This window comes from Epinephelus lanceolatus, chromosome 10 (assembly GCF_041903045.1).
Source record: "Epinephelus lanceolatus isolate andai-2023 chromosome 10, ASM4190304v1, whole genome shotgun sequence".
NCBI classification, from domain to species: domain Eukaryota; kingdom Metazoa; phylum Chordata; class Actinopteri; order Perciformes; family Serranidae; genus Epinephelus; species Epinephelus lanceolatus.
The window spans coordinates 37227382-37253899 of NC_135743.1; the positions used below are offsets into that span (position 1 = coordinate 37227382).

General features: G+C 41.7%; 1 protein-coding gene and 1 long non-coding RNA gene across 2 annotated transcripts in view; both read left to right on the forward strand.

Moving 5' to 3' along the window:
• The window catches only part of LOC117266082 (low-density lipoprotein receptor class A domain-containing protein 4-like), a 274585-nt gene that overhangs the window by 193412 nt on the left and 54655 nt on the right, over positions 1–26518 (forward strand). The gene's annotated exons all lie outside the window — the stretch shown is intronic.
• LOC144464532 (uncharacterized) lies at positions 7709–8035 on the forward strand. The gene is made up of 2 exons (XR_013492229.1): positions 7709–7829; positions 7953–8035. It is a non-coding gene; the product is annotated as an uncharacterized LOC144464532 (long non-coding RNA).

The following is a 26518-nucleotide window of genomic DNA, read 5'->3' on the forward strand; positions in this document are numbered from 1 at the left end:
ATTTGTAGTACTGCTTGGACCTTCATTCCTTCATCCATTAAAGATATACCATGCAGAATTTTCCCTAAAAAAAACAAAACACACAGTGTATAGACTCATACAAAAGTAATCGCTCTCAATCATCACTTATGACCTACTTGAGGTGTTTGGTGGTGTATTTATCTGCAGAGATTCTGCCCTCTGCCTGTATTTTCTTATTTTCTTCACATTTTGCTTTGGTCAGGACATTCCTGGGCACAGCACACAGATGAGGTCAGGACTTAAAAAGGTAGTGATCAATTGCCAGATCATAACCAGCACATACCCAAGAGGAGGCTACGAAAAACCTTGACACAGTGCCGGAAAAACACAAACACAATGAAGCACAAAGAGGATAAAGCCCCTTCTAAAATGACTTTAACTTTCGCTGGCGACACTGTTTACAAACAAGAACTTATGTTTGATAAAGGTCCTGAGGACGAAACGTTGCTTCATTAAAAACCATTGCTGTGTAAATGCAAGTCAGTGTGCAGGCAATCCTTCTTTCTGCTGTGCCAACGCGCCTGATGACAGAAGCTGATTATCCTGGTGAGCAAAAGCCTCTTCCATCCAAACAAGAACTGACATATCCTGAGAAGTATACCTTTAACTCACTGATGTATTTTTTCTACTCAAGTTTCAGTTAATCGATTGGCTGTGAGATGCTGTACCCACTCACAAAGGCCTTCCTATGCACTGCATTAGTTCTTTACCAGTTATGTCTTGTGTCTCCATAATATAAACATTTAATCAATAAAATTAGGTTTTTATAAACAACAGTTAACAGTTAAGGATTTGGGATCCTTCCCCTATTAATGTGAAAAGGAATTGGAAGTAACTGCTTTTGATTGCATTTAACGCTCTGCATTATCAAGGAATTTCATTTCTTCTGTAATTGAGGACACTTTGAGCATTGGTTTTGTATAGCCACTACCCATACACCTCAGTGACTTTAGAATCAAATGAAAATTCAGTCTGTACTGTGCCTTTTAGCATAGAATTTAATTTAATTTAGCCATTTATTTAAACTGTATTAAGTTTATCTTGTGTATTTTCTTCTCCCCTCATTTCACCTTTTTTAACAAAGCACATTTGATGCAAAAATCCCATTTATTTTTACCAAAGGCAGAACATAAAACATCTGTCGGAATAAAACAAGGTGAGGAGAGCATGCTGGAGACAGGACATTACAACTATACCTTACAAACTATTAAATTCAACATTGAACTTGACCCTTTAACCAAATTAAATTACATTCCACCATTGAGACGGGTCATCAGAGGACTGAAATGTGGGGACTGAAATGTGACCTTGAATGACGAATATACAGAAAGCGCAGTAGTTTTGTGGTAATACTGTTTCATGATTGCTCAGTGTTTGACTGTGCCTCTGAAAATACAAAAAAAGGTGGCATTTGTATGGAAGTCAGACTTGTGATGTCATAACAAAACCAAAGGAATTTAATTTTCTGTTTTTATTCAGGCCATAAGTCTTTAATAAGGCCTTCAGGCCTGAAATTAAAAATATATCTTTAAACAGACTTTTTCACTTTCATTTAGCTGTAGTAACCACCAGCCTGTAATTGAAAACAAATTATCTTCTGTGCATGTTTTAGAATGTGATTAGTTTAACATTTGGGATCAATTGCATCACTGAAATATTACAGTTTTCCTTTTTAACATTTTCTATTTTTGCTTGTTTTATATCTAAATGGGAATGTATTCAAGTGTCTAGTTAATTGGGGATTGGAACATTTGTTCTTGCATTTTTAAACATATCAGTGAGCATATTTTCATGTCGAGATTAGTTCTCTTTTGTAGAAAAGACCAGCAGTATCCATATCAGCTCTTTGACCCAGCCCCAATCGTGCTGCAGTCTGCTGTGTGCCAGCCCACATTACAGGCTGATGAAGAGCCTGTATGGTGGTCTCTCCATACTAACCTGGACCTGCACCGACCGATCTCCATCCCACTCTGTCCTGCCCCCAGTGAGCTGGGTGATAAAAGAGCTCCGTGTCTCTGGGCTCCGGAGGAGGGGGAGAGATTCATTACCTGATCTGTGCTGCTGACTGGGACACCATTGACTCTGACGGCTCTGTAATGCTCCGACACAGAAGTAGATAGATGACTGAGAGGAGAAATAGGGGGAAGAGAGATAAAAGAGGAAAGAAAGGGGTGTAAGAGAGGGATAGAAAAGTGAAGAAAGTGGGAAAGGGATGAAAGGGGGGAGATAGATGAGAGGAAGACAGAGGAAGAAAGTGGGGGACAGACACATAAGAGAAGAGAAAAGTGAAAACGGGGGGACTAATAGAAAGCAAAAGAGTAACCAAAGATATGTTTTCATCAAACTGTCAAGCTAATTTTACGCAAACCTTTGAAATGCCACAAAAATGTGAATTAGTTGCGTTTTCATCAGCCAGTTTGAAATGGATCAATAGTGTTTCTTTATGTGAGACTTAACACAATCACCAGAAAAATGGAAAGTCTTTCACTGATTGTTCACTGGGCTTTTGGGCAAGTTGTTGTTGTCCTTTAGCGTTTGCTAATGCTGGCAGTATTTCATGCTTTCATCTGAAAGTGAAAATAAAGAAATGCACCTGGCACTTTTCTACTCTACCAACTGATGGACATAAAAACTCAGTAGGAGCCTTATGTACGGGGTGTGACATTTCTGGGAAGATGTGATGGGCAGATATTTCCAGAAATACTCGTAAACTTTTGAACTATTTGTGGCAGTAGTAATGCCAAGGTTTCGTCATTACTTGTTGCACATGTGTTTTAACCAATACTTATTACACAATTTTCCACTTCACAGCACTATTCTTTAAATGTAGTTTAAAGGTAGGATCTGGAGGATTTTCAAACAAAACAAAATATAGACATATACAAATGAAATCCTGCTTAATCATCACCTATGGGCTTCTACTCGTATGGTGGTGACTCTGTTTGCAGAGCTCCTGCCCTTTAACTGTATTTTGATGTTTTTGTGAGCTCGGACCGCTTCTGGGCAGAGATTTCCCCAGCCAATGAGAGAGCGCAGGTGCTGTGCCTGAGCGTGTCCGAGCATGCGCTAGCGCGAGCCTTGCCTGAACCGCTTCTGTGAAGCTTTCTTCCGTACCTCCGGGCTCCGTACACCCGGGAGACTTGAGCCTGATAGGAGGGGCCGAATTTGAATGTGTGTTTACAAACAGCAACTGGAAAATTCTCCAGACCCTACCTTTAACTAATCCAGGCTAACACATTGTTAACCAGCTTCAGTGGTCCTATTAATTCTCATCTCATATGTGTGTGTGTGTGTGTGTGTGTGTGTGTGTATATAGTACAGTAGACCTACAATAAAAATACAAGACACAGTAAAAGGACAGACAGATACAAAAATAGCAAATATTTGCATATAAACTAAAACGCCAATGGTTCCAAAGCCTTGAGGTGAACCTAACCATATTCATGGCAGGATTTGCAAGCGCTGAAATTAAGCTGTTTGGTGACTCAGATAGGCTATCCTACACAATTACACTTTTTGGAGCTTCTGAGGCTTGCGCTTCCCTTCCTTCAGAATGGTACTCCATGCTGGGGAGAGGAGCTGGGGGCATGCCGTCACCCCCAGTGACTGCCGAGCAGGCTCCGCCGACCCCAGCGCTTCCCTCTCCTGCGATCCCGACGCAGCAGCACCAGCCCCACGGGCCCGGCCGGGCGAGCCATGGCAATGGCACCTCTTCAAGTCCATCATCCGGCAATCCAGAGCCGCAGCCGTTCCCTGGTCTTCGATCACGCTTGCCTGTATTTCCAACGCTTCTCTCAGAGTGGAAACTTCCTGGCTATACATATATATATATATATACAGTACAGGCCAAAAGTTTGGACACACCTTCTCATTCAATGCGTTTTCTTCATTCATAGTTTTGATGCCTTCAGTGAGAATCTACAATGTAAATAGTCATGAAAATAAAGAAAACACATTGAATGAGAAGGTGTGTCCAAACTTTATTTTCATGACTATTTACATTGTAGATTCTCACTGAAGGCATCAAAACTATGAATGAACACGTGGAGTTATGTACTTAACAAAAAAAGGTGAAATAACTGAAAACATGTTTTATATTCTAGTTTCTTCAAAATAGCCACCCTTTGCTCTGATTACTGCTTTGCACACTCTTGGCATTCTCTCCATGAGCTTCAAGAGGTAGTCACCTGAAATGGTTTTCCAACAGTCTTGAAGGAGTTCCCAGAGGTGTTTAGCACTTGTTGGCCCCTTTGCCTTCACTCTGCGGTCCAGCTCACCCCAAACCATCTCGATTGGGTTCAGGTCCGGTGACTGTGGAGGCCAGGTCATCTGCCGCAGCACTCCATCACTCTCCTTCTTGGTCAAATAGCCCTTACACAGCCTGGAGGTGTGTTTGGGGTCATTGTCCTGTTGAAAAATAAATGATCGTCCAACTAAACGCAAACCGGATGGGATGGCATGTCGCTGCAGGATGCTGTGGTAGCCATGCTGGTTCAGTGTGCCTTCAATTTTGAATAAATCCCCAACAGTGTCACCAGCAAAACACCCCCACACCATCACACCTCCTCCTCCATGCTTCACAGTGGGAACCAGGCATGTGGAATCCATCCGTTCACCTTTTCTGCGTCTCACAAAGACACGGCGGTTGGAACCAAAGATCTCAAATTTGGACTCATCAGACCAAAGCACAGATTTCCACTGGTCTAATGTCCATTCTTTGTGTTTCTTGGCCCAAACAAATCTCTTCTGCTTGTTGCCTCTCCTTAGCAGTGGTTTCATAGCAGCTATTTGACCATGAAGGCCTGATTCGCGCAGTCTCCTCTTAACAGTTGTTCTAGAGATGGGTCTGCTGCTAGAACTCTGTGTGGCATTCATCTGGTCTCTGATCTGAGCTGCTGTTAACTTGCGATTTCTGAGGCTGGTGACTCAGATGAACTTATCCTCAGAAGCAGAGGTGACTCTTGGTCTTCCTTTCCTGGGTCGGTCCTCATGTGTGCCAGTTTCGTTGTAGCGCTTGATGGTTTTTGCAACTCCACTTGGGGACACATTTAAAGTTTTTGCAATTTTCCGGACTGACTGACCTTCATTTCTTAAAGTAATGATGGCCACTTGTTTTTCTTTAGTTAGCTGATTGGTTCTTGCCATAATATGAATTTTAACAGTTGTCCAATAGGGCTGTCGGCTGTGTATTAACCTGACTTCTGCACAACACAACTGATGGTCCCAACCCCATTGATAAAGCAAGAAATTCCACTAATTAACCCTGATAAGGCACACCTGTGAAGTGGAAACCATTTCAGGTGACTACCTCTTGAAGCTCACGGAGAGAATGCCAAGAGTGTGCAAAGCAGTAATCAGAGCAAAGGGTGGCTATTTTGAAGAAACTAGAATATAAAACATGTTTTCAGTTATTTCACCTTTTTTTGTTAAGTACATAACTCCACATGTGTTCATTCATAGTTTTGATGCCTTCAGTGAGAATCTACAATGTAAATAGTCATGAAAATTAAGAAAATGCATTGAATGAGAAGGTGTGTCCAAACTTTTGGCCTGTACTGTATCTATAAATATATATATGTATAGGCTACTGTGTATTGTTTTTCGGCACTACCTTGTTCTCTATAGCTGATGTAAGGTGAAACCAGGGCTCTTCCGCTCTTCTTCCGGAGGCAAAATCTCCGGGGTTTGCTACAGACTCTACATTCACTGAATGCAGAGTCTGTATATAGAGACTACTGTAACGCGTTACTAATAACGCATTACTGCCCAACACTGTTCATACTAAAAAAGGGTAGTTTATATGTGAATGTGACTTTATGTTTAGGATTCAACCTTAAAGGACTTTGTCATGAGCCAGCTTAAACCTGCACTTTTGCAGGTGTGGAATGAAAGGAAAATTACTGTATTTTTCAACATGGATCTAATAATCATAGTGTCCAATCTGACTCTAGCTCATGCTTACTTTGCTCTTGCCCCCTCGGTTGCTCTATTGTTAAAATTCAGGAAATGCAGAGTCTGGAAAAGCGAGGGGCAACCTCTGGGGCTGAAAAATGAGGCCAACACTGAAGTGCCAAAAACTGCAGTTCTTCTATTGGCTACTTGAGGCTGGCTTTAAAAGCGAGTCATTTTCCATAGACCCCCATGTTAAGATGTCCAACTTTACAGCAGAAATAAACAGGCTTACTGCCTTGTGCCAAAGACAAACAGTTTTGCTCTCTATAACCAATTTCAACATTTATGACAACTGTACAGAGGTTGAATTTTCATATTCACCCATTACATTTTATTAGGCTTAAAGGGTGTGGGGCTTGAAGTAGCAGACTGTCAGACCGTTAGTAGCAGACGGCCTATAGCGGGCTTTATACTTCTGTGTTGAACTGATGCCGTACCTACGCCATAGCCTGACGTGCACCTCCCCAGAAATGTGACACAGTCCTCGAATTTGTGTTTGTAAACTGAAAACCATTCTACGCAGTGGAGTTGAAGCTTTTATTTTCTTTGACAATAAACTGTGAAGTCAATACAGCCCCCACAAAATAGCATATCATCTTTTTTTTAAAGATATTTTTTGGGGCTTTTGAGCCATTAATGGATAGGACAGACAAGCATGAAAGGGGGAGAGAGAGGGAGTGACATGCAGCAAAGGGCCACAGGCTGGCGTCGAACCCGGGCTGCTGCGGCAACAGCCTTGTACATGGGGCGTCTGCTCTAACACTAAGCCACTGGCGCCCCAATAGCATAGCATCTTTTGTGTGATTAATCCTGGCCTCATATGGGTAGAGGAAAAGACCATTAGCTGCTAGTCTAATTCATGTCAATGAGAAATGTTATAAATTTAGACAATGCTAGCATGTTGAATATGTGGGGAAAACCAAAGAAACCCAAAAGATAACGTATTACAACCATTTCATACCAATGGTAAACACTACCAGTCTCCTAAGTGGATGGTGGTCTCCTCTCCTGCTTAACCCCCCACCTCCTTTTGAAAGTGTTGTCAACATCGTGTGAAATGATGAAAGCGGATTCAAATCATTACAAAACTATATATAGTTCAAATTTAATGTTTGCTCTTTATTTTGCTGCTTATTTTATCCGCTAACTTAATATCTGATATCAACCCAGTACAAGATCATATCAGTCTAATAGTGTTTTCTTTCCCCTCTCCAAAATCAGTTAAATAATAATAATAGTATTATCATGGTTTTACATTAATTTCTGTTGTTGTTGTTGTTGTTGTTGTTTTTTTTAAACCAGACTGATGGCTTAGCACCAACAGAGGGAAGAGATGCTGTGTTGCCAGATTTTGCAAGAGTGAGTTGCAGAGACATAGACATGTCTTTAACAACATTCATTTTCTCCTGATTTGACTTTCTGAAAAATACCATTAACTTGTCAGAATGTTTGGAAGACATGTGGCTTGTGAAAACTGGGTCCAATATTTACTTCAGTGACCAGGGGCGAAAATCCCATGTCATAGTTGGGGGGACAATAAACAGTAAAATTTTAGAGAATAATTCCGGGGGGGGGGGGGGGGACAAGGAAAAAAAGTTGTAGCCTGTCTTTTATACAGCATCTTTTACCGCAATTTGACGCTTTAATCTTCTCTCTATCTCTCCAACAGGCAGAGTGAATGTCTATACTAACTAAACTAAAACTAAAACTAAACATTTCCTGCAATTAAACTGGTAAACTGGTTTATAAACAGTGTGCTGTGAGATCTGCCGCTGCGCACCTCACAACCGTGCGTAATAGTCGCGCGTAATGACCGCTCCTCGTCTGCACGTCTTTCATGTTTGTCTCACTGACAGGTGGAGAGCCAACAGACAGGTACCCATACGAGCCGCTCCGCCACAACCGTGTGTAATAGTCGTGTGTAATGAACGCTCCTTGTCAGTTAGACTGCACATCATTCATGTTTGTCTCACTGACAGGTGGAGAGCCTACAGACAGGTACCCATTGCTCTGCCACCAATCTGGAAATCCATCAGTAAAAAAAAAAACAAAAAACAAAAAACTTTTTTTTTTTCTTTCTTTACCTCTGGAGGCACAGCCCGGAGTTTTTCGACTAACGGAAGCCCCCAGGGAATCACCGTGTTGTTTACAAATACTTCGGGTAGAAAACCGGCGGAGTTTAGCTATATAACACATTTTTCATGTCACTATATCACCGTGTAGACTAATCTGATGTTTGTTAAGTCTATAAACACAATGATTGAACAAACGTTAGTATTTCTGTGTGCACGTTTTGTAATTAATAACATGGTTATCGTAGATTAGCTGGGCTAACCGTTAGCTGTTAACGTTAGCCGTTAGCGGTGTCTGTAATAACCATAGACTGTATAAAAATAAGGTAATAACTCAATAAACGGTCCGTGAATAAAATATTTTTTCCAGCGGATATCTTAGTTACAACATGAGTGAGCTAGCAAAGCAGTTTTGTGTTGCTATGTGTGGTATTTATTCAGTTTTGGGAAATCACAATGTCTAGAAAGCATCAGTGGCTGCAGCTGACAGGGACACTTAGCAAAGCTAACATCAGGACGTCATCTGTTAAAAGCCTCCCGTTGTCGGATACGACATGAAACTACTCCAGTTAGCTCAATCATGTTGTAACTAAGACATCCACTGGAAAAAAAAAAAAAAAAATTCACGTTGACGAGATGGCGTTTTGGGTGGAGCGGTCGCTATGGACGCGGAGCTTGCTGTTTCTGTAGGTACACATTTCCTGGGGACACCTGCAGGTCTCGGCCACGCCCCCTCCATTGTGATTGGCTAAAGCGCAGCATTGTTCAAAATCAAAGCCCCGCTCTCCCCTTCTCTTGAGTCGTCTTTCACACAGGGCTGCCAACAGATTCTACAATGTAAATTGCAGAATCTGTCTTGAGAGATTACTCCACCACTGACTGCTCTTGGAGAAATGTTGCAGACAGTTTATATTATCAGCCTGGGCCTGGGGCTTGTTGTAACAGTAAATGGGATGTGTTGTAACTTGTGTAAGTTAAACTGTGTCTGTGTGAGTGAACATCTTACCCTGCGATGCGCGATGTGGGCAGCGGTTCCAGCCACATGCTGCTACTGCTGCCAAGCAGCCCCGCCCATTGGAAAGAGTGTGGGATATACCACTACTAGGAATGGGAGGGGGGACTAAATCTTTTAAGATTTAAATAGCACATTATTGTGCGATTATAATGAGCACCGCTTACATTGTGCTTTCAATAAATACTACTGCATTGTTCAAAACTTATTAATTGTGTCTCAAATGATTCTCGGGGGGTACAGCTTTACTGAAGGGGGAGTCATGTCCGCCCTGTCCCCCCCGGGATTTCCGCCCCTGTCAGTGACTATATTGTGAAAGAAATGGTCATAATCTGTACCCACATATACTTTTCCCATTGGAATGAATAAACTCAGACCCGAACATACTTGGGTGGAACGTACGCGGAACGGACTCTGTGGAGGTCCGCGCGGAGTCAAAGCGGACGTCTGCAAGCCCTGTGCGCGCAAAGCTCAGATTTTACGACCATGCACCAGTGACTGCTCGGCATGTATTTTTCACATCGCGGGGTTTTTTCATGGACATTTTTACAGGAAATTACAACGCGGATGTGCGCTCGACTATGAAAGCCCGAATGGCTGGAGTCTGCTTCGCTTATAGTACGCCCGAGTATGTTCACTTAGTCAAGGATAAAGTATCAGTGTAAGCCAATCAGAGGCAGCGATTGCATTCCGTACACAAGTACACAGAGAGAGAGAGAGAGAGAGGGAAAAAACACACGACTTGTCGACTCCTCCCCGGGGGTGTCAACTTGTGCCACTGACGTTGACACTTCGACAAATCGACTTTTCTGTTAATGCCCTACGTCACACAGATACAGGAAATAAATCTCAAGTGGGCCGTCTAATATAAAAAAACTGTTTTGTCTGAGAACCTTGTGCGTTATAATGGAGCCAGATTTGTAACTTTGCCTATGAGTAGATTAGCCGTTAGGCTAATTTAAGCAGTGTAAAATGTCATAGGCTTATGCTAATGTTAAAATGTCGTATTTGTGGGAAAGAGTGTCTAGCAAAAGACAGTTGTTTTATTTGTGAACTTTGTGAGTTATAACGGAGCCACATTTTGTTCTTCTGTTTAATATTGTTGCTAATAATCCATGTTTTAAGTGTGTTTTAGGTGCATTTGTCAAATCAGTGAAACTTAACTGCAGTTCAAAGAAACTCACAACGGCGTAGGCTCAGATCCACCCCTCACTGCTAAGATGGCAGTGACCAAAATGCCAAACTCATGGCTTCAAAACAGGAGTCAAGATATATACTGGGGCAACCCAACTTCTTAAAGCTATGAATTGTTTTTCCTGACTCCACATTTCCCAAATCTGTCCAACAGACATGGCAAGTGCAGAGTTAGCATGACCCACAGTCAGAATTGAGATAAACAGAGAGAATGACAGATAGATGGAATAGATGGAAAGAAACAAAAATAGAGACATGCAAGAGGACATTTCTTCATTATGCTCTGTGGATTACTGGAAGAGGAGAAAAGAAAGAGAAAATGAAGAAAAGCGGTGCTCCGTAGATGTCGCACTCACCTACACAAACACACACACATACACACACACGCTAATCTGTCAAGGCAACAAAGGGAAGCAAGCCAGGGCCGCATTTGCATGACAAACTGGCCCCGCTAGGTTGATTGAAGAGAAAACAATTTTAGGAGACAGACTGACTGTGTGGTACGGTGCCTGCCACCTCTGGGTGGGCCTCAGGACCCATAATCGGAGTGTGTGTGTGTCTGTGTGTCTGTGTGTGTGTGTGTGTAGGTGGCTGGTTGATTTGTTATGAGTGTGTGTGGCTGTAAGACATGGTGGTAGTTAGGGGATATGGGATTTAGTTAGATGGCAGGAAAACAGAGAAACAGAATTCATCAGGTTATTGTGTCTTGCAGCTGCATGTGTGAGAAAGAGCATTCATGTGTGTTCCTTTAGAAAGAGAGGGGGCTTGTGTGTGTGCATGTCTATGCCTGTATGTAATGTCTATTTACGTAGGAGTGTGTGTGTTTGTGTGTATGTGTGGTTGTGAAAGACAGTGTCATATATAGTCTACTGTGCTTTGTGTTTTGTCTGTGTACACAATTCAGTGAAAAAAGTGTGTGTGTGTGTGTGTGTGTATGTGTGTGTGTGTGTGTGAACCTCTGTTCTACCTTAATCCCCAGATTGCCAGAGCTGAGGGTTCAGACATTCGCTGGCCTTGTTGCTACTGTCAGCCTAATCTAATCCTATCATCACTCTAAAACCTTGTCTGGGTGAAAACACACACACACACACACACACACACACACACACTTTCTCTCGGTGTCTTTCAGGGCTCATTCCCTTGCTTTCGCATTCACGTACAGTAGGTGCCCATACACTCACCCACGGACTCATATTCATTCACACAGACACATACTCCCTACCTTGCATTCTGTTGCTCACACACACACACACACACACACACACACACACACACACGCTCAGATGAACAGTGACACAGATGCCTGACATGGCTCGCAGTAGCTCTCTGTACACACAGGGCTTTGGAGTGTGACAGATGTAGGTTGACTGCGATTTCTCTGACTTGCTGTACAGTGTGTATTGGCTTATGGTGTTTGTGTCACCCACTGTGTGTGTGACGTCACTTCTTACCTTACAAGAGGCTAAGGCACAGAGCATTGACTCCCATTTGAAATTTCAGAGCTTAGATTTGTTCTGCATCGATACATTTTTAGCGGAAAGAGAGCCAATTGCTATGAGACCCAAGAACAGACAGTGCTGCCCTAATTAGACCCCAAAATAATTGGACCAGATCAAAAATGCTAGCCAAGCATCACTGAACTTCTCAGTTTATTTTAAAATGCCAAGAGGCGTTATCAGCAGCCATAGATCAAAATCCCACTGGACACAATTGGATAGACCCACAACCCATAATAATGCTGAACAACAAAGTAATTTAAAGAGACTACAGTGTGTAGAGATGAGTTGTGATGGTGTCGCATCAATATGTCTGTGAACCAGTGTTGCCGTATTTGCCTTTAGAATTTGAAAACATAACTTCAACAGAGAGTTCCACATCAGCTGCAGCCATTTTGGTTGTTTTCAAAAAATCCTCAACAGTTCTCGTCTTTACTAAGCTAGGTTTATGATCGTCATAGTGTCCCCAAGGCAAGAGTGTGAATTTTGTGTCAAGCCCGAAGGCGCCACAGGTTGTCAGTCATCCTCTTGAACACAAACACACTTATTAGGTAAATAGCTGTGATTGGACCAAAGTGGGCCAGGTCAGCTGGAAATCTGTCGTAACGGAGGAAGACCAGATCTAGTCTTTAATGGGGCCAGTCCAGCGGTGCAAAATGGATGCCAACACAGAGGGCTCTGGAAAAACAAAGCAGGGTTGTCTGGCAAAAAAGTTCGATTTTGCTTAACTTTTTATGCAACGCGACATCATTCGACAAAGCCCTGCTATAACCAATGAAAAAAGTGCAAGCACCAGATATGCCCAGATAGCTTTCTAGAATTGTAAAATCCCGTCTCTGAGTATTATAAACTCCTGTGCTGCATTTTAATGTCTGATAAGCCGTCTAACTCACAGATATGTAACTTAAACTGGATTTCTTGGACAGTAATTTCATTTCTCACTGGAACCTGCAGCAACACGCCCCCACAATGTCCCTTCTGTGGAGGACATGCTGAAATACACAGCAAATGTTAGGGACTGGTTGTCTGCTGATCCCAAAAACATCATCGCTATTCACTGTTGTGAGTCAGGGCTGTTTGCGATCTGAACGCCAGCACAGACACAAACCTGAGACCTGCAGCAATAGAACAGAACCCTACCCAACCCAGTCAGACTGAATATAATCGGCACAAATCAGTTCCTGGGTGGGGTGTCAGACAAGGAAAGAATGTGGACCATTGAAGAACTCTACATTTCAGTGATGCAGCCAGCCAGTGATGGCCCACCCAAAACAGAACTTGGAAATGTTTTTGATGCGTTCACGTAGAGTGACTTTCAGCGAGTGAAGCAGAACAATGAGTAAAACCTTAGTGCCCTTACAACCTCTTAGTAATGACCATTTAAGAGCATAGTCCTGGACAAAGTAGTCAATACTATATTTCAGTTTTGAATTAGCTATTTTATAAGGGGACTTCACAGTCCTCAGTGTAGCTGGGTGAAACTGCAGACCTGGTTTGGCTGAAGATGAGAATTGTTAGGATGGACTCAGATTGTCTGACATTGTGGCATAACACCAGCTTCCAGTTCAGCTGCAAGTGGCAAAACCCTGTGACCTGACTTCCACTCCATCTGTGTGTGTGTGTGTGTGTGTGTGTGTGTGTGTGTGTGTGTGCGTGTGTCTCATTAGGTCTAGGTTAAGGCGGGGAGTCGTGGTGGTGACAGGTTTATTAAATATCTCAGGGCCCACAGTGGACATGGCAGGGAGGGAAAACCCCCACTGCTCATGTAATTAATGTGGCCACTCAATGCTCATGTTTGGAGCCTCTGTGTGTGTGTGTGTGTGTGTGTGTGTGTGTGAGAGAGAGAGAGAGAGAGAGAGAGAGAGAGAGAGAGAGAGAGAGAGACTGTATGCTTTTCACTTTACCAGCATGAGTTTATTTGTTAATGAGTGTGTATGTGCCTGGATGGTTGTTTTTTCTGTGCTGTGGAGGGACAAGGAGCTGTTCTGGGACTTTGACTGGGGAGAGCTGTCCTGCTGAGAAAGAAAGAAAGAAAGAAAGAGAGAGAGATAGATGAAGATGATGATGGAGAGAAAAGAGGAGGAGATAAGGAAGACTGGAGGATTCAAAAACAATCCTGACATGATTGATTACTGAAATTGTTTTTCATTTTTGACTCACCCTCAAAGAGGACCTGTTATGCTCATTTTCAGGTTCATGCTTGTATTTTGGGTTTCTGCTAGAACATGCTTATGTTTACATGCTTTAATGGTATAAAAAAAAAAAAACTTTTTGCCTTGTATTGTCTGTGCTTCAATCTTTGTTTGAAATGCTCAGTTTTAGTGCCTCTCTCTTTAAGTCCCCCTATAAAGCTCAATGTGCTCTGATTGGTCGGTGTTTTTTGGTCCTCTGTATATTTGCATCATTGCAGCCAGTTAATGACTGTACCAGAGCAATTCTGCCATTACAAATCTCTATTAAAAGCTTTAAAACACAACTGGACATGTTCCAGCAGGATTATGATCTGAAATTGGAGAAATAAAAAACATCTGCGCCCACGACTGTATGTATCCCTGGCATTAGCATGTAGCTACATGTAGCAGTGTACTTGCAGGTGGGGAATAACAGTATTGGAGAATAGCGGCACTTTCTTCCATTAAAAATTACCACTAAAAGCTTTAAAACACAAGAGGACATACTCCAGCAAGATGATGAACCAAAAGCAGAGAAATATACAACATTAGTGCACATGTTTCCCTGGTGTTAACATGTAGCTACATGTAGCAGGGTAGCCCACATAATGTAAGTACTTGCAGTAACATAGCTGGAGCAGATGACCATATAAAGAAATCTGAGCTGACGTCAGTGTGTAGCCAAAATGGGGGGCAAAAACACTTTGAAAACAGAGTGTTCAGAATGGTCTGAAGTTTTTGCTCACGTGTTTAATTGTTGGAAATTTTTTCCATGTTTAATATGAACATCCAACATTGTAACATTATACTATATGTGACAGTAAAGAAGGAAAAACCACAATAGGTCCCCTTAAGTCAAATATGAAACTTAAGCCCCTTTTACACTGCCAGATTTTCGTCGAATGTTGGGCTGTCTTGCAGGCAAGCTGCGAGCGTTTAGACACACAGAGCCGGATTGGCGAGTTGATCTGAGGTGCCCAATTTTCTGCTGCGTAGGGGTAAACATATTGGCGGAACCTTTTTGGTTTAAAAAGAACGAGGCGCCCTTCCGCCATGGGAGGGGCTATTGATGACTTGTGGGAGGAGCTGTTGATGACACCGCATGTGCGACCCACTGGCGGTGGACTTACAGGAAACAGCTGATAGCAGAAATGAGCAGCTAGTAGCAAGAGGGAAACGCAAACCTGACAGACACTGTAAAGATGAGCAACTGGGAAGATAAGGCATTGCTCGCCCTCCTTGCCTTCGCAAATGAAGAGGGCAATAACTGTCAAATGACGGGAACGGTGAAGGATGGGCCAACTCATGAGAGAATCGCCGCAGGACTGACCAGCCGCGGCTTCCCTCGCGTGAGCTACACATTTTGTCATGTGCTCACGACCCCCATTGCCCCAAAAAAGGCACATTCTGTTTGAACAAAAGTAGGCAGGCGCCATTTCGCTGCACTCCCTGATTTTGTTTTTATACTGCCAATGCTGAACGAAAACTGATTGGGCTTTCCTGCAAATTTGCACTATTTCTATTTAAAAATGGCTTTAGATTTAAGTCTGCCTAGCAAAACACACTGATGAACAATTCGGAGAGAATGAGGAAACCTCAAGACTTTCTTAAAGCAAGCCAGTCTCACAAAACTGTTCTAGGAACCTCACCTCTACCAGAGGAACCAGGGTGTAAATATGGTTCTTCTGCAGTAGTTTCTGCTATGGGGGTAGAACTTTCTAAAGGCCAGAAACTGTTGGTAAGGAGATTGCAGCACTGAACCCTGACCCATTGGTCAAACACAAGACTCAGGGCTGCTACAACTTGTATTTCTTCATTTACACACATAGCAAGCACTGCCACTAAAATCATCAGGATAATGGACATTCATTTCTTGCAAAGGTTTGCCCTCCTTTTTGCTGTAGAGTTTATTGACAAAAAGAAGTTACAACATACATAGTTAGAATTCCTGACTAGTCTAAAAAAGTGGGTTAGAGAAAGAGCTTCTGAATGAGGGAGAAGGGGTGGCGATCAAGACAACAAATGTCTGAGAAAAAGAATCTCTATTTGCTCATAGTTTGAATGTGAACACACACAAAATCAGAAAAGAACCCATCAAACAGCAGATTGTCATTACTTTGGAGACAGACCCTCTGGAGTCTCCCTTTCCACCTCTGCATTTGTCCTATGCATTTATTCATTGTATCCACACAGTCATTCAACAATAAACACCCAACACAAAGGCTCTGTGTTGTTGTTTCTACAAGTGTCACAATTTTATCTCAAATAAGGTTTTTTAAAGTCCTAATCTTCACTGCCAGATACAGAGGCAAAAAGGAATACACAATAGAGCGTTTCAAACTTGACAACATAAACACTCCAAATGGGTCCAAGAATATTTCCTAATGGAATGTTTGTTAATGCAGTAGCTGACAGGAAGTATGCTGCATTTAAATGGGGTCATGTTTACCATGTTCATGAGAAGACATCATATGAAGGCTCCCCCATTATGGTAGTCACATATTCACAACCTCATAAATGGAAGTTTTCTGAGAGCTCTGAGTTCATGACTTTGTGTCCATGTTGCAATCACGAGTTCACGGTTCCATTTGAATGCAGCAGTAAACAGGGACCAAAGTTCTTGCCCTAGCAACAGAATAGCAATGAAATGGTACATAGGGACTTTAGTTCCTAGTTTACTTCCTGTAGCTCCTTAACACCTAGAATTATTTGGACATAAAGGGCCAAAAGACTTACATGTAAAAGTAAGTTCTAATTAAGATAATATTTAGTTCCAAACAGGCACTGCGATCGCCGAAGAGACATGTCATGGTTGCTAAATATTGCATAATAACACCAACTAGGGTCACTTCAATTTGTTCGCATAGAATTTGAAATTTGAGATGTGCTCAGATTAAATTTTGGTGTTGCATTTTTTTTTTTTGCAAAGTGGACTGCTGCTGTTTTTTCACCCCCTGTTTATTTGTTACAAACAGCCCTTGAATGTGACAAATGATACCAGCTAAGGCCAGCTGACAGAGTGATTGACAGGAACAAAGAGAAGCACAGACAGAGAGAAAAAGAGAGTGATCAAGATAGCAAAACTTAACTGGACCTTAACGTTATTTAGTCCTTATTTCTTTGGCATTACTTACAAAAGTAAAAACATCAGTACATACTGCTGACAAACTTAGAAGAGGTCTTGTAAATTTATAGAAAGTTAAACAAAATAAAACTACATTACAAGTGGCTTTAACTTGCACCATCTAGAATGAATTTTGATCATTAGTTCAGGCGGAACACTGAACTGAACCAACGATGCTGATGCCGATTGGCTGATCAGCACCAGCTCTTTAAATATGCTTTAGAATGATTGGCTCATTCAACATTTTCCATGTGGCATTTTGTAGTGGTGATTCACGAAGGTTTAATGTTGATATACAGTACAGGCCAAAAGTTTGGACACACCTTCTCATTCAATGTGTTTTCTTTATTTTCATGACTATTTACATTGTAGATTCTCACTGAAGGCATCAAAACTATGAATGAACACATGTGGAGTTATGTACTTAACAAAAAAAGGTGAAATAACTGAAAACATGTTTTATATTCTAGTTTCTTCAAAATAGCCACCCTTTGCTCTGATTACTGCTTTGCACACTCTTGGCATTCTCTCCATGAGCTTCAAGAGGTAGTCACCTAAAATGGTTTCCACTTCACAGGTGTGCCTTATCAGGGTTAATTAGTGGAATTTCTTGCTTTATCAATGGGGTTGGGACCATCAGTTGTGTTGTGCAGAAGTCAGGTTAATACACAGCCGACAGCCCTATTGGACAACTGTTAAAATTCATATTATGGCAAGAACCAATCAGCTAACTAAAGAAAAACGAGTGGCCATCATTACTTTAAGAAATGAAGGTCAGTCAGTCCGGAAAATTGCAAAAACTTTAAATGTGTCCCCAAGTGGAGTCGCAAAAACCATCAAGCGCTACAACGAAACTGGCACACATGAGGACCGACCCAGGAAAGGAAGACCAAGAGTCACCTCTGCTTCTGAGGATAAGTTCATCTGAGTCACCAGCCTCAGAAATCGCAAGTTAACAGCAGCTCAGATCAGAGACCAGATGAATGCCACACAGAGTTCTAGCAGCAGACCCATCTCTAGAACAACTGTTAAGAGGAGACTGCGCGAATCAGGCCTTCATGGTCAAATAGCTGCTAGGAAACCACTGCTAAGGAGAGGCAACAAGCAGAAGAGATTTGTTTGGGCCAAGAAACACAAGGAATGGACATTAGACCAGTGGAAATCTGTGCTTTGGTCTGATGAGTCCAAATTTGAGATCTTTGGTTCCAACTGCCGTGTCTTTGTGAGACGCAGAAAAGGTGAACGGATGGATTCCACATGCCTGGTTCCCACTGTGAAGCATGGAGGAGGAGGTGTGATGGTGTGGGGGTGTTTTGCTGGTGACACTGTTGGGGATTTATTCAAAATTGAAGGCACACTGAACCAGCATGGCTACCACAGCATCCTGCAGCGACATGCCATCCCATCCGGTTTGCGTTTAGTTGGACGATCATTTATTTTTCAACAGGACAATGACCCCAAACACACCTCCAGGCTGTGTAAGGGCTATTTGACCAAGAAGGAGAGTGATGGAGTGCTGCGGCAGATGACCTGGCCTCCACAGTCACCGGACCTGAACCCAATCGAGATGGTTTGGGGTGAGCTGGACCGCAGAGTGAAGGCAAAGGGGCCAACAAGTGCTAAACACCTCTGGGAACTCCTTCAAGACTGTTGGAAAACCATTTCAGGTGACTACCTCTTGAAGCTCATGGAGAGAATGCCAAGAGTGTGCAAAGCAGTAATCAGAGCAAAGGGTGGCTATTTTGAAGAAACTAGAATATAAAACATGTTTTCAGTTATTTCACCTTTTTTTGTTAAGTACATAACTCCACATGTGTTCATTCATAGTTTTGATGCCTTCAGTGAGAATCTACAATGTAAATAGTCATGAAAATAAAGAAAACGCATTGAATGAGAAGGTGTGTCCAAACTTTTGGCCTGTACTGTATGTGAAGGGGGATTAGCTCTGTCAGCAGAATCCTTGTTGCTGCTCGGATCCATTAACAGCTCCCTCAAAGAGCAGAGCCTTTTCTGCCACATGACCATTTACTATAAATGGTCAATTCCTTGATCTAAGTTTCTCTGACTGAAATATATCTTGATGCCACAAATCAGTCACACTTGCCACATATTTAAGACTGCTACAACAAAACAAGATGACAACAAGGATTAACAAGTGCTGTTCCATTTGTTTGCTCCTTGCGACAACTGATGGCTGCATTAAGTCTTTCTGCTGGACAAAAAACCCACTAACACTTAATAGGGATGCAGCAGTATACCATTTTCAAGGTATACCATGATATAAAATTTTACAGTTACCATACCATATATTTGCTTATCTACAATATTGAAAAAAAAAATGTAACTGGACGGAGAATCTCCCCTTTATTTTAGTTATTTTTAAAGGGGAGAATTTTTAGACAAAGTTTCAATTATGTGATAAAATGTTTGTTCAGCCAAAAATAGCCCCTCCATTTTCATTCCTTTAAGGGTCATTCTGATTGATAATAATATGAATTCTGTAATACCGTGATACCGTTAAAAAAAATGTCTAAATTTTCTAAATTTCATACCATTGCAGCCTGCTAACATCTGGCTTTTGTATTTAATGGGAAAGGTTACAGTCTGCATTCACTCTGGGGTCAAATGACTCTGCAGTAGTCTGCAGTAATTTTAGCCCCTTTGGTGGTGCGATGCAATGGGCTGCTACAAAATAGCGTCCCTCTCTGTCCAAACAGCGCTTGAACATCCTTGAAAATGTTGTCAGCATTGAATTTAAGACTGAATATGTAAGAGAATCAAAAAGAAGTAACCACTGTTCAATTTCCATTGGCCTCCATGCTGCTTTCTGCTGTTTACTAACCTGTTTACTGGCAGGGAAAGCAGTCTATTGCCTATTTTGAAAGGGTTTTCCAACATTTAAAAAAAAAAACCTGCATGGATGCTCTAATTTTGGTGGGAAAAAGGTATAACTGAGGAGGAACCAAAGGCAGAAAAAGAGGATTAGCTCTTTATTGCAATTAGAGTTGGAATTATTTGAGCCTGAATGCTTTCAGAAAACAGTCTACACTATAGGTCCAAATAAACTGTCAGACAGCAGCAGACAGTTGGGTGCCAGAGGTCATCACAGCAGTGCTACTATCTCTCATTTTAACCCTCCCTCTTGTTTTTGCTTAATTAAAAGAGGATTTGTGTTTTTTTTCATCAGCCACATGTCACAAATATTCACAAAAAATATGCACTGTATGTCCTCAACGACTTTGTGTACTTTCACTTATTACCTATGGTCCTTACTTCTTGCAGAGGTGCCTATTCATAGTTAGAACTTATTTTAGTTGAGTTCAGTGTGATATAGAGTGGATCTGGCAGCTTTATTTCCATACTCTGGTTGTAAATTGGTAATCAATTTGGAGTTTCATTTAACACATCTTCAGATGTTTAAAAATGGCCTGTTAAAAGCTTGGGGGGAAAAAAATCTGTGAAAACAAGTGAAACATAACACGTGAAACATGAAACATGGAGGTGACAGAGAGAAGAGCTTGATTAGCTGCTTGGAAGATAGTGAATGACAGGGATTGGACGGTAGTGAAAGCAGACAGAAAATGAAATGATGACATGGGCAGCTCTCCCACCTGCACAGACAGTCTGTCTCGCCAGCAAACCAATCACTCTCTGAGGAAGCAGCCTCTCGCTGAGTGTCACTGGGCAGACAACAAGAACACACACACACATTCACTCACATACACACACCAAATCAGAGAACTTTGACTAAATCAGAGCTCAAATCATTTTCCAGATCTGTGTTACTGTCTGTCTGAACTGTGTCACTCCTTTGTTCCTGCTCAGAAATCAGATACATTTGACATGTTTGAGATCTATGGCAGACATAGAACAGTCAGACGTGATTTAAGCATGTGTCACCAACAGGAACAGGCACTGAAATTCTTCAAGACAGAAAACCAGGTAATAATAATAATATTAATAAGAGAAAAAAGATCACAGTATTAATTACATGAAACACTCTTTTTTTTATGCTTAAGCAGGAACTCAGTCCATAAACAACACTGCAATACTAAAAAAAGGCAAAGGGCTGTGCTGGTGTGGGTGTGTTGCAGGTGCTGCTGAGAAGATGAAGTATCATCCCCGAAGCCAAACTGATAATAAATCCAAGAGTTTTAAGAAGTGAACTGGGCTGTGGGACGATTTTGGTGTAGGGGCCACAGTTGGCATTGCAGGTCATGTGACATTTACCCAAACAGAGTTTTTAGAAAATAGGAAGAGAATAAAGGAACATGTATGTATTTTATATTTGAATCATTAGGTCCTATACGAGATTTAAAAGTCTTGAGTTGCCTTATTCCTGCAGAGTTAGCAGGAAGTCATACTAATCATTCTTTAGTTGCCATAAGCAGATATTTCGGTGGAAAACAAATGAAATAAGTTTAATTCCCTAGAAAACCTTCCCTGGGCAGCTGTACGTTCCCTGCAAAATGTATTTGGCAGAATTTGATGGATTTTCTGGGAGACAGGGTTGTTATAATATAATGTGATAGTATGAGACAGGATCCTACAACTCTGGAAAGGTTTTCAGGTAGCTTTATTTTACATGCATCATTGATGGCTATAGCACACACTGGACACACAGGAGCAGAAGGAGTATTCAGGGTACAGTACCTGGCACGTGACAGTCTGGGGAGCAAATGGGATATTATTGCTGCCTCTCTGTAAAGCTCATGTGTGTTGATGCGGGGTAATGGACTGAACAGTGGCATATCCAGTAAAGTTGGCCCAGAGTTCACCCTGCAATGGCAATCATCAAGACACCACCAGTATATCAGTCCAGGATTTCACAGGCTGTTGTGGGATTCTGGGTACTAGTGTTTTTTTGCAATGAAATTGTAGGGGCAAGTGAAGATTACAAAAATAGTTGCAACGCTGTCTGGGATTTGGAGCCTATTATTATGAGTATTGAGTGTTTCCCATAGAATTTAAATCTATTTTTGATGGTGGGGGTGTGGCAGTTGGTGGGGGCCAACGATCAGCTGTTGGTGCCATTCGAAGCGTAACCTGCCCTTTTCCTGCTTTCTCTACCCGGTTAGCACAAGCCAACACAGCAGCAGCCTATATCCGATGCTGTGCCACTAGATGGTCCAAAAAATCTCACACCGACACTGAAACGGCTTGACTCTGTCGTTAAATCCGTTAAAAACTGGTGTTGAGTCATGTTAACTGTACGATGCTAACAGTTAGGCTTGTCATTGTGTGTGTCCTAAGCACAGAGCTCACACTCCTGCAGCAGTACTCGCAAGATAAACAGAGAGTGAGGGGCTGAGCGAATCAATATGCTGCGCACATCTCTACAATAAAATTAGATTTTGCCTGTTTTAAATAGTCAGATTTGAAGCTATGTTGCAGTAATTTCAAGGTTGTGCAGACTTCACAGGGATTCACTGAATTTGTTTAAATTGTTGCATTGCAGCAACCTGGAGGGACAGGTATAGTATGATCTACCATAGACAACAATGTGTGTAGGTGTTTAATTTAATGTTATGCACAGCTGATGTATGTTCCCCTAAGGAGTGTAGTGCAAGAATACAACAATAATGAGTTTATAGCATCAAAGAAATAAAGAAAAGAAAGAAAGGATATGTAGGTGTTGCTAATCTCTCTTTCATGCTCAATCACCACCAAAGGGTTTAAAAAAAGAAGGAAATATGGGAAATTCAGCTAATATTCAGGATATGTGCATTAGGACATATTTCTGAATCAGATGTTACACAGTCTTCAGGTTGTGGCCCGGTATGGCAGCATCTGCCAGCATTCCTCACATATGGAGATATGGATCAAATAATCATCGTTTTTGCTGCTAATTCCACCCTGTCAGACATTTTATCCACCGCGAATGAGACCACTGCTGACTGGATGCAGTGTTGCCTTTGGTTTTAGCACCTCAGCAGTAAACGCTGTGGTTACAAGCTGTTGTGGGGTGATCTGTTGACTCCCTATAGTCCTGCTTACTACTCCTGTAAAAAGAAGCTGGGGGGGCTCTGCTAGCAATGCAAGCTGTGAGCAGGGACGCTCGCTGGCCTGGTACAAGCTGTTAACTACCTGGTCCTGCTACAGAGCTATAGGGTGGCAGCGAGGCAGACTGTGGGGAATGCTGGCTGGGCCGATACAAGCTGTTGCGGGCCGTGCTGTTTACGAGCTGCATGATGCGTGTGAGTCAACCTGGGAGCTAACAAAGCTATGTGGTATGATAACATATATGTATGTAAAATCCAACCAGTGCAGGCAGGGGTCCAGTGAAAGCAGCTGTGTTAGTGTAGGCAGCATTAGCTCGCCGGTCGTGCTAACCTGCGTGTCGCGAAGTTCTGCCAGGGTGGTAGCAGGTCTGGGGTGCTGCAACATGTTCCCACTACCATCCATCTGTCAGCCCTTGCTCCGAGCACAGCATCTCTCACCTAATGTAATGTTTTCATTATATTCCTCAATATGGGAGCTATAGCATTTTGTGTGGCGTGGCCAGGCAGGCAGAGAGGAGGAGTGCTTGGAGTGTTTGGATTGCTGCGACTTGTTCATATGAGCGTCCATCTGTTCCAAACCTGCTGCCCTCACAGTCGGTAGCTTATGTTGTGACATTCTCAGATGTATGTAAGGGATGATATATGATAACACCTCAGCTGAGATGGCTGCTCAAGTTGTTGTTCTAAACAAACTACAAGGGCATAGATTCATTTCAATAATTCTTTGACGAATTATAAATATTCTCTTAATCTTGTGGAAGAATTTGGCTACAATCTATTTTACCTAACAAAAACAAAAAACAGAAATCAGACCAGCGCTTCTAATTAGTCCCTGCAATTAAAGTTAAATTAGTCTTTATAAAACATCCAAATAAGTTTGGATCAGGCAGTGTTTCAACAAATCTAATGGCATGAAATCCAACGGCAGAACACAGCTAATTATTTTGTTTTTGGGGTGTCATTGCAGTGTTTGGTTTGCTGGAAACACAAAGCGATTGTGTGTAAGTGAGAGTTGCTGAAAATAATTATCCCTTTTTAATTAGGGAAAGGTGATAATAAGAAAAGTAACAGTGAAAGTGCACGTCATTGTGCACTGTATGTGTGTAGGTAATGGGTGAGAGCTCAAGTGGGAGGGGCAGAGGGGTAAAGGTGAAGAGGAAGAGGATCACAGACGGTGACTGATAAACATGTGACTGATGGACAACCAATTGGTTGTGTAAGCAAAAAACAGCGTGACAGCCAGGTGACATGGTTGGGTAATGAGGTTTATTTCAGTTCCTTAATTTTTCTTGTGATCACTCCCTGTATTTGAAGTAGTTAAGGCTGATTTGTTCTTCCCTGATTCAAGATGATGAACTAGAGGAAAGTTATCTGGGGTCACAGTGTTAGTTTGAATTTCAACTTGTGTTATTATAAATTCTTTGATCAGCCTCAGGGTTGCCAATGATCTCAGATGATTAGTTTGCAGACAAAAAAGTCCAGTTTACTTGCGTTGGTACTTATTTTTGTAGCTCTTTCCATCATATGCACTGGCAATGTTAACATTTCATCCATTAAGCAGCAACATTACTACAGTAAAAAGACAAGCCAACCAATAGTTTCCCAAACTTATTTAGCAGAGAAAACAAATATGGCTGGTAAAATCATCACCCAAACTGTCCATTTTAAACACCCATCACAGTTTACAGATTCCTGTGCAATGAGGGGTTATTATTATTTCAGGTGTAACTTTTTGTTACCTGCGGATGAAGTGGTTTGATTAACTGGATGAACTCATTTTTACTCATGTTCCTGTTTGTTGTAGCAATGTCGCTTTGTTCCCAGATCTCAGCAATAACTTGGTGATAACAGTGTTGTCGTAACTGCTATAATCAGCTCAGTCGCCAGAAGAAAATGTTGGCATTGCACGTTTCTGCAAACCATGGATACATTGCATTTGTATGTTTCACACGCATCATAATGTTTTTAAAGTTACGGATGTGCATGTGTTAACTCTGTCATAGGGAAGTGGAGGGAATGGTGAACTGTGTGACATCTAGGTGAGACAGCTGCCATGCTGCAGACCACTCAAGCAGCAACCTCCGAAGCTAAAAACTGAACACGAAGTGCCAAAAACTGCAGTTCCTCTTATGGCCACTTGAGTCAGTCTTCAGACCCCCATCTTAAAATCCTCAACTTTACAGCAGAAATCCACATTATAGTCATGAACAAAAAAAACACTTTTGGTCTCTATAGCAAATCTCTGCATTTATGACAACTGTACAGGGGGTGAATTTTTATTTTTATTTAACTCACTCCCTACATTTTATTAAGGCTTAAGGTTATGAAAAATTTTGGCCACTTTGAGTGACAGGTGGATGTTGTCTAATGTGACCATGACGCAACCCCAGATTCACTGAGTGTAGGCATAGCCATACCTGCCACTATTTCAGTGTGTTTTCAATCCATGAAAGTTAATTGTAACATTTTGCCTGTATGAAAAAGTCTTGTTCAGTGTTTGGTTGTACTAAAAGACCTTCTATGGAGTCAGATATTCAGTTTTTGTGGTAAGTTAATTTTGTTTTAATGCTGTTGTTTTTCCCCTAGTGAAAATTAGCATTACCGTTAGCTGTATCACAGTTTACCATAGCTGTAAATACACTCTCCTACCCAAGCTAGAAACTAGCGTTAGGGTTAGCGCCACCCTCTTGTTGAAATATGATCACTGCTGGCTCCAAAAATTCACGATGGCAACGGCCAAAATGCCAAACTCCAGGCTTCAAAATGGGAGTCTACAAATTAATGGGTGACATCGTGGTGGCTAAGTCCATTATTTTATACAGTGTATACAACAAAACTCCTTGTATTTAAGTGAGACACTGACAGTGTTTCCAGCTATGATTGTGCCACCAAATGCGGGTATTTTAAGCCAAAACTTGATCTTTTCCTGATCATAACCAAGTTGTTTTTGTGTCCAAATCTAACCACATGTTAATGACAGCATTACTGGTACATAAAGAAATGTAAAGTTTCAACATATCATCTCTGTAATATTGTACAAATGTTACACATCTGTGGCTTGCAGAAATGTACAATGCCAACATTTATTCTAGTAATTGGTATATAAGTATGACCTAAGTTGTAACAATACAAAAATATTCCCTAAATAGATTCTAGTGGCTTCAAATACATTGGGTTTGAGACATTAAGTCATTCAGCTGATTATTCACATATCACAGAACAAACTACATGTATACACATAACATACTGTAAAGAGTGCCCCAGGAAAAATTCCATAGGCTTTTTTGGCAAGGGAACCCGAGCGACACTAACTTCTGCATCGGCCAGCAAAATGTTATCCCTGGAGCGCTCTACTGAGCAGCAGTCACATCTGCAAAGAAAGGAGAGTTAGTCTGGCCACAGTATGATATAAATAGAATAAAGTATTGGACAGTAAAAGTGAAATTTGAAACTAATAATTGTGCTAAATGAAAG